Consider the following 12,674-nt stretch of genomic DNA (forward strand, 5'->3'; position numbering starts at 1 on the left):
GAAAATATTGTCCTAAGTGAAAGAAGCCAGACATAAAAGACAACATATTGTATGGTTACATTTCCATGAAACATCCAGAATAGGAAAATTCATAGACACTTAAAGTAGATTCATGGTTGCCCGAGGTTGAAGGTAGGAGAGGAGGAGGAATGGCTTATAATGGGTACAGATTTTTTCAAGGGTAACACAAATGTTCTAAGTAAATGGTGGTGATTGCACAACTCTGAGAATAAGTAAAAACCATAGATGTATCTACTTTAAATGAGTGAATTTTGTGGTTTGTTAATTCCATTAGAAAATTTGAATACCATAAATAGCATGTTTATTTGAGTAAACAGAACACATTTCTTCTTTGGCACGCATAAACCGTTCTTCAAAACCACTCATGTATCAGGCCACAGAGGATATTCAGTAAATTCAAGGACTCAGCACCACACATTATGGTCTCTGCCCACCACATAAAATTAGAAATTAATAATGAAAGAACATGGTTAGCATTCCCATGTGAAAGGGAACTATAATAATCATGCCTCTAAATAACTCATGGGTTAAAAAGAAAATAAACAGGGAAATTGTAAACTATTACAGCCAAATAAAATAGCCAAATAAAAGTAGTGTATTTCAAAATGTGTGATGTGCTCCTAGAGAGTAACAAGAAGGAAATGTAGAGCTTTGACTGTAATTATCAGAAAACAAGTGAGGCTGGAGATACATGAGGTTTGATTCAGTAGGCTAGAAAAATAGAAACAGAACACATTTCAGGGAATAAAAAGAAATGAAATAATAAAAATGAGGCCTGAAATCAGTGGAGTGCAGGAAACCAGGATTTTTTTAAAGTTTGTTCTTTGAAAAACAAAAGTAACAAATAACTATGTTGCTATACAGAAGAAACATATAAGAAAATTTTAAAAAATAAGAAAATCTATAAAAATATAGCAGATTGTATAAAGGCACAAAATACAATGAACAATTGTAAGCTAACAGATTGGGTAACCTAGATTAAGCAATACAGTTTTAGAAAAGTACAGTGTCAAAATTTAAAAAACAATGCAAGAATAGCCATCAAAAAATTAAAATGGTAGTAAAAACAAGTGCACCCCTGGACACATACTTCCTCCCACTCTATCATACATTTTCTTGTTCAATTCTTGGGCTACTGGTTCTTTTCCCACCTCTCCACTTGCCAGATTTCTCCTTAACTGATATTTTTAAATAGGGAATATGATCACAATCTACCTTGCTTATCACTATGACGTGGCTTCCTACAGGTCTAAGTGAAGTTCCATAATCTTCTGCTTATTCTTTGATGTAACCATTTAGAAGGGTTTCCCTGGTGGCCCAGTGGTAAAGAATCTGCCTGCCAATGCATGAGATGTGAGTTAGATCTATGGGTTGGAAGATCTCCTGGAGAAGAAAATGGCAATCCACTCCAGTATTCTTGCCTGGGAAATCCCACGCACAGAGGAGCCTGGCAGGCTGCAGTCCATGGAGTCTCCCAAGAGTCAGATGAGACTTAGCAACTAAAGAACAATAGCAATCATTTAAAACTGTACTTCTGGAATAGGTTACCTCTTGATGCTTTTGTCCATGCTTTTCCCTCTATTTAAATGTCTCACTTAACTTTTCCATCATCTTCTTCTGTTCTTACCTTTTACAACTCAGCCCATTATTTTTCCTGGAAGAGAGAACTCACTTTCAGTCTGCCTGAAGTTCACTCAGTTTGCAATCTTGATTCAATCTACATGCAGGTAAGTAGCATTTGCTCTCATAAATGCAAAACCAGCATCCCTTGCCATAAAGAGAAGGTAGGTGAAAAACTAAATACTTTTTGACATTCTGCTTTAAGTGGGTACTGAAGCCTGCTCTTGACTCTCCACCTGTGTTCTGTTTCAGTTTATTAAAAAGGTTATTATTATATAATATGTTCAACAAGGCATAAAAACAAGCACCAAACCAAGATTTTTCTCATTAGTGTTACAGAAGAACCGAGAGAGATAATTGTAAATGATTAATTTCCTTAATTTCACAGACATCATTTTGTGTCTCATACACAGGCGAACTGAGATTTGCCAAAGATATTAGGTTGGTGCAAAAGTAATTACGGCTTCAGACCCTGAATTTAAATCATTATAACTAGGCTCAAACACATCTTTATTAATCAAAATAGGAACAACCATTACATTAATGTAAATCATTACAATGTAAAAGTCATTACAATCAACACTTTTTTTTCCAAAGAGAAATAAGTTTATTTATTCATGTAGCATAAAGATCCATGTTTTGGGATTCAACCAACTCTTGGAAAGCGTTTTCTGTAACCTGTTGGTTGTGGAATCATTTTCCCTGAAGAAAATGGTCAGGTTACTTTAAAATGTGGTAGTCAGTTGGTGAGAGCTCAGGTGAATAAGGTGGGTGAGGCAAAACTTTATACCCCAATTTGTTCAACTTTTGAAACGTTGGTTGTGCGATGTGCAGTTGGGTGTTGTCACGTAGAAGAATTGAGTCCTTTCTGTTGACCAATGTCAGCTGCAGGCATTGCAGTTTTCGGTGCATCTCATCCAGTTGCTGAGCATATTTCTCAAATGTAATGGTTTCACCAGAATTCAGAAAGCTGTAGTGGATCAGACCGGCAGCAGGCCACCAAACAGTGACCATGACTCTGTGGTACAAGTTTGGTTTGGGAAATGCTTTGGAGCTTCTTCTTGGTCCAATCTCTAACCTGGTTGTCATATAAAACCCACTTTTCATCACACATCACAATCCAATATAGAAATGATTCATTGTTGTGAAGAATAAGAGAAAGTGACACTTCAAGATGACAATTTTTTGATTTGTGGTCAGCTCATGGGCACACCAGAGAAGGCAATGGCACCCCACTCCAGTACTCTTGCCTGGAAAATCCCATGGATGGAGGAGCCTGGTGGGCTGCAGTCCATGGGGTCGCTAACAGTCGGACACGACTGAGCGACTTCACTTTCATTTTCACTTTCCACTTTCATGCATTGGAGAAGGAAATGGCAACCCACTCCAGTGTTCTTGCCTGGAGAATCCCAGGGACGGGGGAGCCTGGTGGGCTGCCGTCTATGGGGTCGCACAGAGTTGGACACGACTGAAGCAACTTAGCAGCAGCAGCAGCAGCATGGGCACACACGATTTTTTCCACCTTTCTGATTTGCTTCAAATGCCAAATGACTGTAGAATGGTCAACCTTGAGTTCTTCGGCAACGTCTCGTGTAGTTGTAAGAGGAACAGCTTCAGTGATCCTCTCAGTTGGTCATTGTCAACTTCCGATGGGTGGCCACTGCACTCCTCATCTTCAAGGCTCTCGTCTCCTTTGTAAAACTTCTTGAACCACCGCTGCCCTGTATGTTCACTAGCAGTTCCTGAGCAAAATGTATGGTTGATGTTGTGAGTTGTTTCTGCTGCTGTATGACTTATTTTGAACTCAAATAAGAAAATTGCTTGAATTTGCTTTTTGTCTAACATCATTTCCATAGTCTAAAATACATGTAAAATAAACAGCAAGTAATAATTCATTGGCAAAAAGCATAAAGCAAGAAATGTGCATTAAAATGATGTATAACACAATCGCATTTATTTAAGAATGTATTCTAATATCAAATGGCAATTTTGACAATGCAAAACCACAGTTACTTTTGCACCAACATAATAGGATTTCTGCCCCCAGGGAGTTCCTGTAAGGTGCCAGCTTCACTCTGATATTTGTTCACATGTGAGGCTCTTAAAGACAAGCACTCATGTTCACGCACACAAAAGAGATGACACAGCAATATGGACTACCCAAGAAATCATGGGCTAATCTTAATCAGGAGGGAGCTGGTTGAGGGCAGGTGGTGGCCTTTAATGTGTACCTTGGAAATAGGCACTTGGCTACCTTCTCCTGCATTTGATGGTGGCTGTTGATTCTTGATTGTGGACAGCGAAGCACCACTAAAGGTACCATGTGAGAGTGAACTTGCTTAGGTTCCTAAGTTTCTTTCGATGGTAAAAATTAATTTTAAAGAAATAGTTGAAATGCACTTGATTTTCAGATCAAAAGCACCTGCAAATATTATCATCTTTCAAATGTGATTACTTCCATTTAAATTAAGGTGATTTCTAGCTACCATATAGAATTTTGGTTTTACAGAAGCTCCAAAAATTTTTTTTGGCAAAATATTTCCTTGCAGTTAAGTATCTCTTCAATTTGAAAAGAAGTTTAATTAAACCTCTATTTCTAAGCCACTAAGAAACTAAAATAAGTAGTCAAACATTAAATCAGAGTACCTGTCTTGACAAATGATAAAATCTGAGTTAAAAGAACCATAAAAGTCATCAACATGGTGTGGTAGAAGGAGAAGGTGAATGATAATTGTGGAATTATTTCCATGTGTCCTGCCCTTCATAAGCAGAATCAGTATATGGCAGCCCAGAAAGAATTTTTAATATCCAAGGTCAAGCAGATATAAGTGGTGAAGTACAGACGCCAAGATGCACATCTGCCTGTCTCTAGCGTGCTTTTGGAGTGTCACACTGCTGATTTCATCCAGGATGGTAACTTCTAAGTTGGAGCTGTAGATCTTATTCTCCTTAACAATCTGCATGGGACATAAAATAGAATCACCCATTCTAAGCTTTTTGAACTCTGACAATGTATTCAGTATTGTACTACCACTATAAATCAAGATATAGACCTAAGAATCAACTTTCCAGTAATTAGAAGGGTCCAAATGCACCAATCAGAAGATAGAAATGGGCAGAATCAGTTAAAAAATAGCCCAACTATTAACACTTTTAAAAAAAAACTCATTTAAAATTCAACAACACATATGGTTTGAAAAATAAAAGAATGGGAAAAGGTGTACTGTGCAAATATTAATTTAAAACTCAGGAATGGGGAAATATCTGAAAAAGTAGGGAAAACAAGGGAAACATGGCAAACTTGGAGCAAAAACAGTTATTAGCGAAGAGGAAGCAACCTAAATGTGTACACGTCAAAAAACAGAGCTTCAAACAGAATAAACAAAAAGTGGGAACATAACCTTTCTGATTAGATCTATAGCTACTTCACTTGCTAACCAGGTATCCTTTTTGCCTTTCATTAGTTTTTAAACTTATCAAGAAATTGCAAAAGTACTTTTTTTACATTTATATTCTCTCTTTACCTGCTTTTTTATTGAAGTATAGTTGATGTATGATATTACATTACTTTCACTTGTGTAACAGTGATCTGACAATCAGATTATGGAATGATTACCATGACAAGTCTAGTTGCTATATAAAATTACTACAGTATTATTTGCTATATTCCTTATGCTGTGTATTACATCCCTGTGACTTATTTATCTTATAACTGGGAGCTTGTGTCTCTTGACCCCCTTGAAGTATTTCACCCACTCCCCCAACTCATTTCCCCTCTGGCAAATACCAGTTTGCTTTCTGTACTTATAAGCATCCTTTTTGTTTGTTTGGTTGGTTCTATATATTTTACAGACAAGTGAAATCATACAATACTTGTCTTTTTCTGTCAGACTTATTAGCTCACTTAGCATAATACTCTTTAGGTTCATCCATGTTGTTGCAAATGGCACAATTTCATTCTGTTTTATGGCTGAGAAATATTCCATTGTGTATACTTACCACATCTTCTTTTATCCATTTATCAGTGGGCACATAGATTATTGGCTATTATGGATAATGCTGCAATGAATACAGTGGTACATAAATCTTTTTGAGTTAATATTTTTGTTTTCTTCTGATAAATATCCAGAAGTGGACTTGCTGGATTTTTAAGATAGTTCTATTTTTGTTTTATGAAGACTCTTCATACTGATTTTAATAGTGGCTACACCAGCGTACGTTCTCACCAACAGTCCATGAGGTTTCCCTTTTCTTACATCCTCATCAACAATTGTTATTTGTTGTTTTTTTGATGATAGCTATTTAGATAGGTGCGAGATGATAAATCATTGTGGTTTTGATTTGCATTTCCCTGGTGATTACTGGTGTTAAATTTCTTTTTCTGGTTTTTTTCCTTTAACTTTCATATTAGCTATAGAGGTAGTTGACCCACTATCTTGAATACATTTTTACTTTTACTGGTGAGTTGTTTCTTCATGATTTTCATATTTCTAGCTATGTTTCTTCCTGTTTAAACAAATCTCTGTAACATCTCTTATAGGGTCAGTTTAGTAGTGATGAAATACTTCAGCTTTTGCTTGTTCAGGGAAGTCTTTATCTGTACTTCAATTCTAATGAAAAACTTCCAGATAGAGTATTATTTTTTTTATTTTTATTTATTTTAAAAAATGTATTTACTTCCATTGGAGGATATTGCTTCATGATATTATGTTGGTTTCTGTCGTATATCAACATGAATCAGCCATAGCCACATGTATGTCTTCTCCCCCTTGAACATCCCTCCCACCTCTCACCATATCCACCCCTCTAGGTTGTCATAGAGCCTTGGATTTGAGCTCCCTGCATCATACAGTAAATTTCCACTGGCTATCAAATTTTACGTATGGTAATGTGTATGTTTAAATGCTACTCTCTCAATTCATCCCAACCTCTCCTTCCCCTCCTGTGCCCATATCTGTTCTCTATGTCTGTATTTCCGCTGCTGTTCTGACACATGCATCCCAATGTTCATTGCAACATTGTTTACAATAGCTAGGATGTGGAAGCAACCTAGATGTGTCCATCAACAGATGAATAGATAAAGAAGTTGTGGTACATAAGAGAAAGACAAATATATATTATAAATGCATATATTAAATATATGGATTCTAGAAAGATGGTACAGATAGAGTATTCTTGATGGGAAGTTATTTTTTTTTTCCTTTCAGTACTTTGAATAGTCATGCCACTCCCTCCAGCCTCTCAAATTTATGTTGAAAAGTCAACTGATAGTCTTATGAGGGGTCCCCTATAAGTAACTTGTTGTTTCTCTCTTGTTGCTTTTAAGTTTCTCTCTTTTTAAAATTTTTGACATTTTCACTGACATCATTGTGTGAATCTATTTGGGTTCATCTTGTTTGGGACTCTGTGCTTCCTGGACTTGAATATCTTTTTTGTTTACCAGGTTAGGAAAGTTTTCAACCATTTCTTTCTTCAAATACGTGTTCTTTCATTTTTTTCTCTGTTTTCTTTCTCTGACATGTGTTAGTATGCTTCATGTTGTATAAGAGGTTCCTTAAACTATGCTCATTTTATTTTTATTTTTGTTTTTCTGATTGAGTGATACCCTCTAGCCTGTATTCTAGACTGGTAAAGATCCAACCAGTCAATCCTAAAGGGAATCAGTCCTGAATATTAATTGAAAGGACTGATGTTGAAGCTGAAACTCTAATACTTTGGTCACCTGATGTGAGAAAATAACTCCTTGGAAAAGACCTTGATGCTGGGAAAGATTGAAGGCGGGAGAAGGGGACAACAAAGGATGAGATGGTTGGATGGTATCACTGACTCAATGGACATGAGTGTGAGTAAGCTCTGGGAGTTGGTAAAGGACAGGGAAGCCTGTGTGCTGCAAAGAGGGCCGCGAAGAGTCAGACACGACTGAGCGACTGAACTGAACTGAATCCTTTCTTCTGCATCATCTAATCTTCTGTTGTTTTCCTCTAGTGTAGTTTTCTTTTCCATTATCATAATTTTTTAGCTTTGATCAGTTCTTTATATTATGTGCTCTTTGTTGAAGCTTTCACTGTGGTCTTCCAGTCTGTGCCTGCATTCAGGGAGTATCTTTATGACCACTATTTTGAATTCCTTATTTGATGTGTTGCTTATCTCTTTTTGGTTTACTTCTTTTTCTGAATTTTGGACAAGTTGTTTTTTAGCATATTCCTTTGTCTCCTCATTTTGCCTAATTTTCTGTGTTTGTTTCTCTGTGTTAGGTAAATCAGCCGTGTCTCTTTGTCTTAAAGGAGTAGCTTTGTGCAGAAGATGTTCTGTGTTCATCACCCCCTGGTCTCCAGAGCCAGGTGCTCTAGGAATGCCTCTGTGTGGACTGCATGTGTACACATGTGGATGAACCATGCCTACTGTGGGCATGCTAGTGTGTGAGGCTGGCCCCCAGTGTGGCTGGCTGTAAGACCCTGTTGCAATTATTGTGGGTGCTCTGGTATGATGGGTTAGTTCCCAAGGCAAGAGCTGCTTTGGGATGGTGCAGGTGCTGGTCAAGGTCATCCTCTGAGTTTGGTCAGGATGGGGAACCACTTTGGAGGGGCTCCACTGCCAGCCTAGATTGCCCACAATGATTGGCAAGGCAGGGCCCTCCTTAGAGGTACTCTAGTGGAAGCCAAGTGTTCCTGTTGAGAGTGGCTGGATGTGGGCTGCTTTGCAGGAATGTACTAGCAGTGTTAGGTCCACGGGTGAATCTGGGGCAGAGTAAATGGTGATAATAGGTTACAGAGGGAGAGTCAGAAATCGTGATTGCCAGTGCAAAGCCAGCTAGGTAAAAGGGGAGTCACAAACACACAAAGTTCCAACAGACCCCTAACTCTCGAGTGTATGCTCTGAAATTATTCAATGAATCTCCTTCATGTAAGACCTGTGTACTTTTCAGACTGCTGCCTCTGTACTGAGACTTGGAACGAGTGAATTTCTGCATGCGCCCTTTAAGAGTGGACTCTGGATTTTGTGAAATGGGGTATTTCCTGTCATACAGCTAAACAAGGATGCCACAGTCATCAGCAAGTGCAGCCCTCCCTCCGGGGTGACCCAGTGAGCTGTAAGGGAATTCAGGAAGGAGAAGAATTGCTGCTGTCTAAAAGCCATCAGGCTGCAGCCACTCCTTATGGATGTGGGATGTGAAAACACAGGATACTGGCCCCAGGTAGCTGAGATGTAGAAGACAGGAATGATTTCAGTGAGGCCAGATGCTGGCCTCTTCCCATACACAGAAGAGCACTAAATTTCTTAACTTGAGATATCTAGTTTTCCTTAATTAACAATAATCTGTGATTTCAGACTGCCCCCTTTGTTGCAAAATTCTGTATAACTTACCTCCTTCCCCCACCTTTTTGGAGCAGTGGCCCAGGGTTACTCGTGATGCTGTCTCCAGGACTTGAAACACCAAGAAGACCCATCAGATTAAACAACTCTCTGCTTTCAGCTTGTGACTACTCTTTTTTTAGTTGACAGTTTCCTGTAGTGCTCTGGCTCTCAGATGTAAGTGCTGCTAATTTTCAAAGCCAGATGTTATGGGGGCTCATCTTCCCAGCGCAGGTGTCCTAGGCTGGGAGGCCCAATGTGGGGTTCCCAATCCTTAGGGGGAGCTGGTTAGGTTATGATTTTCCTCCCACTTATGGGTCACAGTGCTGGGGTAAAAATCCCAGCCAGACTGTGTCTCTGGGCCTCCACCTGTCTGAATGCAATTTTTCCTTTTCATCTTTAGTTGTGGAAACTATTTTCTGCTAGTCTCCAGATCATTCTCACAGATAGTTTGCCTATATGTAGGCAGAATTTTTGTCTGTTTTGGGGAGGAGACAAGCTCAGAATCTTCCTACTCTGCCGTCTTTTCCCACCCTTGCTCTGTTCTATTTCGAGCAATCTTTCTGAAATTCCACCTCACAGTCCTCTGCTTCATCTTTCAAGATCAAAATAAAATGAGATTTTCATGTTTCTATGTATCATTTGCCAGTGCGAGCAAGAGGTGTATTTGTTCTTTGTTGTGAAGGCATTTTATGGGTGATTCTACTGAGTAGTTAGTAGTCAGCCTATTCTTTTACGGACATCTACTTCAGGTAGGATGCTTTTACGCTTGACTATGAGCAGTTCCTAAAGAAATGGGAGCTGTGTCCTATTTTTCTTCATACTCCCTAGAGCATAATATCAAAATTCTTTGTGAAATAATTTTAATAATTTAGATTTTGTTGCTTTGCAATATCCAGGAACAGTCTCTGAAATCCTAAATATAAAAACTATCTTCAGTGCTGTTTACCAGTGGTGCAGGCTGTACAGTCTTGGAAGCAGATGCTGAGAGGTCATGTTTGGCAGGTGCTTCTTACATACCGTTCACCATGTACTAGACTCCTCTACCTGTGAGCCAGTGCTGCTGAACTGAGTTTATTCCAATCCCCCTAGGATGAATCTATAGTTGGTTTTCTGCTCCTGCCCATCAGCCAAATTATTTTGTTGATGTTGACTTTATGGAGCTTGTATTATGAAATCAGTAGATATTTTGAATGTGCTTTTGCAAACTACATGTGTCTCCCTCGTCACCATGCCCACCCCACCTCATTGCTGGGCAACTCAATCTGGGCAACTCATGGATCTCAAAGGACATATTCAACAATCCTGTGGAAATTCTGAGGACCTAATTTGGGGACAACCGCTTGAAAATTTGGGATCCCTGGTGGCTCAGACAGTAAAGAATCTTCTGGTAATGCAGGAGACCCAGGTTTAGTCCCTGGGTCTGGAAAATCCCCAGGAGAAGAGAATAGCTAGCTACCCATTCCAGCATAATTGCCTGGAGAATGCCATGGACAGAGGAGCCTGGTGGGGTTGCGTGGGTACCACAGAGAGTTGGACACGACTGGGCAACTAACAACGCATGAGCAGTTAAGCCTGGTTGGTCTTCATTTACCACGGGGATCAGAGGTAGCAGTTCAGATACTGTGGCCATATCTGTTATATAAAATGGTCATCTGAGTAATCATGAAATGAATGAGGTGTACTAATTTGATTTCGATTATCAACTAAAGTCAAATTCAATATCTAAAACATTCATAGAAAACTTCCAACTGTCTCATTTGAGCATATGTCTGTGAAAGGACCCAAATTTGAAAAACACTGCCCCAGATGATTTTCTCTTATTTCTCCCCCACCTTTTGAAGGCTTAAGAATCTCTGACTATGAAGTTGGTCTGTTCTAGAATTGTAAGATTAAGTTAATTTCCTTTTGTAGTCTCTAGTGGGGATGGTTAATTTCTTTTCTAATAAAGAAGTACAGGTAGTGAAAGAAAAAAAAAATAAAAAGGAGTTTGATGTGCAAGGTATTTATTAGGGCTCAGTAACCTTACAAGGGAGAAGGATGTGGATCTGCAATGCTATTTTACCACAGCTTTTTGCTGACTTTGGGAGGGTTCACTCCAAAAATACCCCATGTTGGGCTGAAACGCCTGGGTCTTCTGCTCAGTCATTTGGATGCGGGTTGATCCCAGAAGGCTATGGCTTTGAGTGAGTCAACTCTGAAGCTAAAGCACATCCTTTAATATCTGGAGGCTGTCCGCCCTCAGGTAGAGTGACAAGTCTTTTCTTGGAAGAGGGATCTGGGTGGCACACCTCCAGGTGTGCCATAGTAGCTGGTATTTCTTGTTCACCACGTGCAGGACCACTACAAAAACCCTTTTATGCACATCAGCTCATTAAGCCTCAACTGCTCCCCCTAAAATAGGTATGATTATTCTTCCTATTGTACAGAGAAGATAGCAGACTAAGAGTGGGTAATTGGCTTTTTCCAAGTCACACAATGATTTTTTTAATTAATTTTATTTTATTTTTAAACTTTACATAATTGTATTAGTTTTGCCAAATATCAAAATGATTTTAAGTGGTAGAGCCTAGATGATAATGCAGGCAGTCTCACTCCAGAGCTGAAACATTTAAACACAATGGTATCCTATGAGGCACACCCCGTACTTAAGTGCAACTCCTTGAATCTTAATAATCAACATACAATGAATATTCTTCTATTAAGGAAAAAAGGAATGCCCATTTGCTTCTCTTTCTAAATACACACAGATATATTTTATTTATCAGAGCCTTTTCATCTGTTTGTTTGAGCCAAGTTTGGTGTAGCTTGGTATAAGAAGGATTTCCTTTTCTGTCTCCTGCAAATTCCATAAATGGATATGTCACTGGGCCAGGATTTGAGGTAAGTCATGAGTTAGTCCCACCTGCCTGCCATGTGTGTGTTAATGGAACACACTGATTGAAGTGCTGAGAAGCTGCGGGAAGCCAGAGTATGGCCATCAGCATTTCTAGGCTGTCCAATTTATAACCTTCCAGGGACTCAGATAAAAGTACAGCAGTCACAAAGTTGCTTTCAGCTGAAGAGCTTTTCAAGAGAATAATTCACCTTTGGATTTCTATGCAGCTGTAGGTAACAGCATCAATTAGCACTGACAAATTCAGAGGTGGACCTCATTTTCCCTCAATTATCTTTTGATAGATCTTTATTAAATAACCAAATGAACTTTGAACAGGTGTGATTTAAAAAAAAATTCCTTGTCCTTCTCAATCTTATATGTCTGTTGATAAGGTAATAAAATATATGTATATTAATTTTAGAGCTTTCCTGTGATTTGATATGCATTATCATTTTTCTGTGGATAATGCAAATAAAATAAAGATAGACTGTCCCAGTTATTATTAGAGGTGATAATTTGCAGTCTAAGTGTGTTGCCATGGATACCTAAGAACCCCCACCCCCACCCCATCGCCCGCCACCCCCTCCATCAAAGACTCAGGCCTGGGAGTCAGGCCCTAATCCTGAGGTGCTTTTCAATAGCACCAGCTGTCCTGAGCCTGAAAGGCGTGGCAAATTACACCATTATTAGAGTGAAATGGTATGGCTAAGCTAATTATTTGTGGGCTTTAGACACAGGTGTTCATAAAAGACCCAACGTGCACTCCTAATCAAGTCTGATTGGGCCAGAACAACAGCCCAGC

The 12,674-nt window shown here is 39.0% G+C and overlaps 1 long non-coding RNA gene across 1 annotated transcript in view; it reads right to left on the reverse strand.

Annotated features, from left to right (window-relative positions):
- Window positions 1–2,205: 2,205 nt before the first annotated feature.
- Window positions 2,206–12,674, reverse strand: part of LOC129635834 (uncharacterized) — a 28,323-nt gene continuing 17,854 nt past the window's right edge. Inside the window, exons 2-4 of the long non-coding RNA XR_008706482.1 lie at window positions 4,288–4,598; window positions 3,152–3,383; window positions 2,206–2,719 (exon numbers count right to left, since the gene is read on the reverse strand). This is a non-coding gene — a long non-coding RNA (uncharacterized LOC129635834). The remainder of the gene's footprint in view (window positions 2,720–3,151; window positions 3,384–4,287; window positions 4,599–12,674) is intronic.

This window comes from Bubalus kerabau, chromosome 21 (assembly GCF_029407905.1).
Source record: "Bubalus kerabau isolate K-KA32 ecotype Philippines breed swamp buffalo chromosome 21, PCC_UOA_SB_1v2, whole genome shotgun sequence".
Classification (NCBI taxonomy): Eukaryota; Metazoa; Chordata; class Mammalia; order Artiodactyla; family Bovidae; genus Bubalus; species Bubalus kerabau.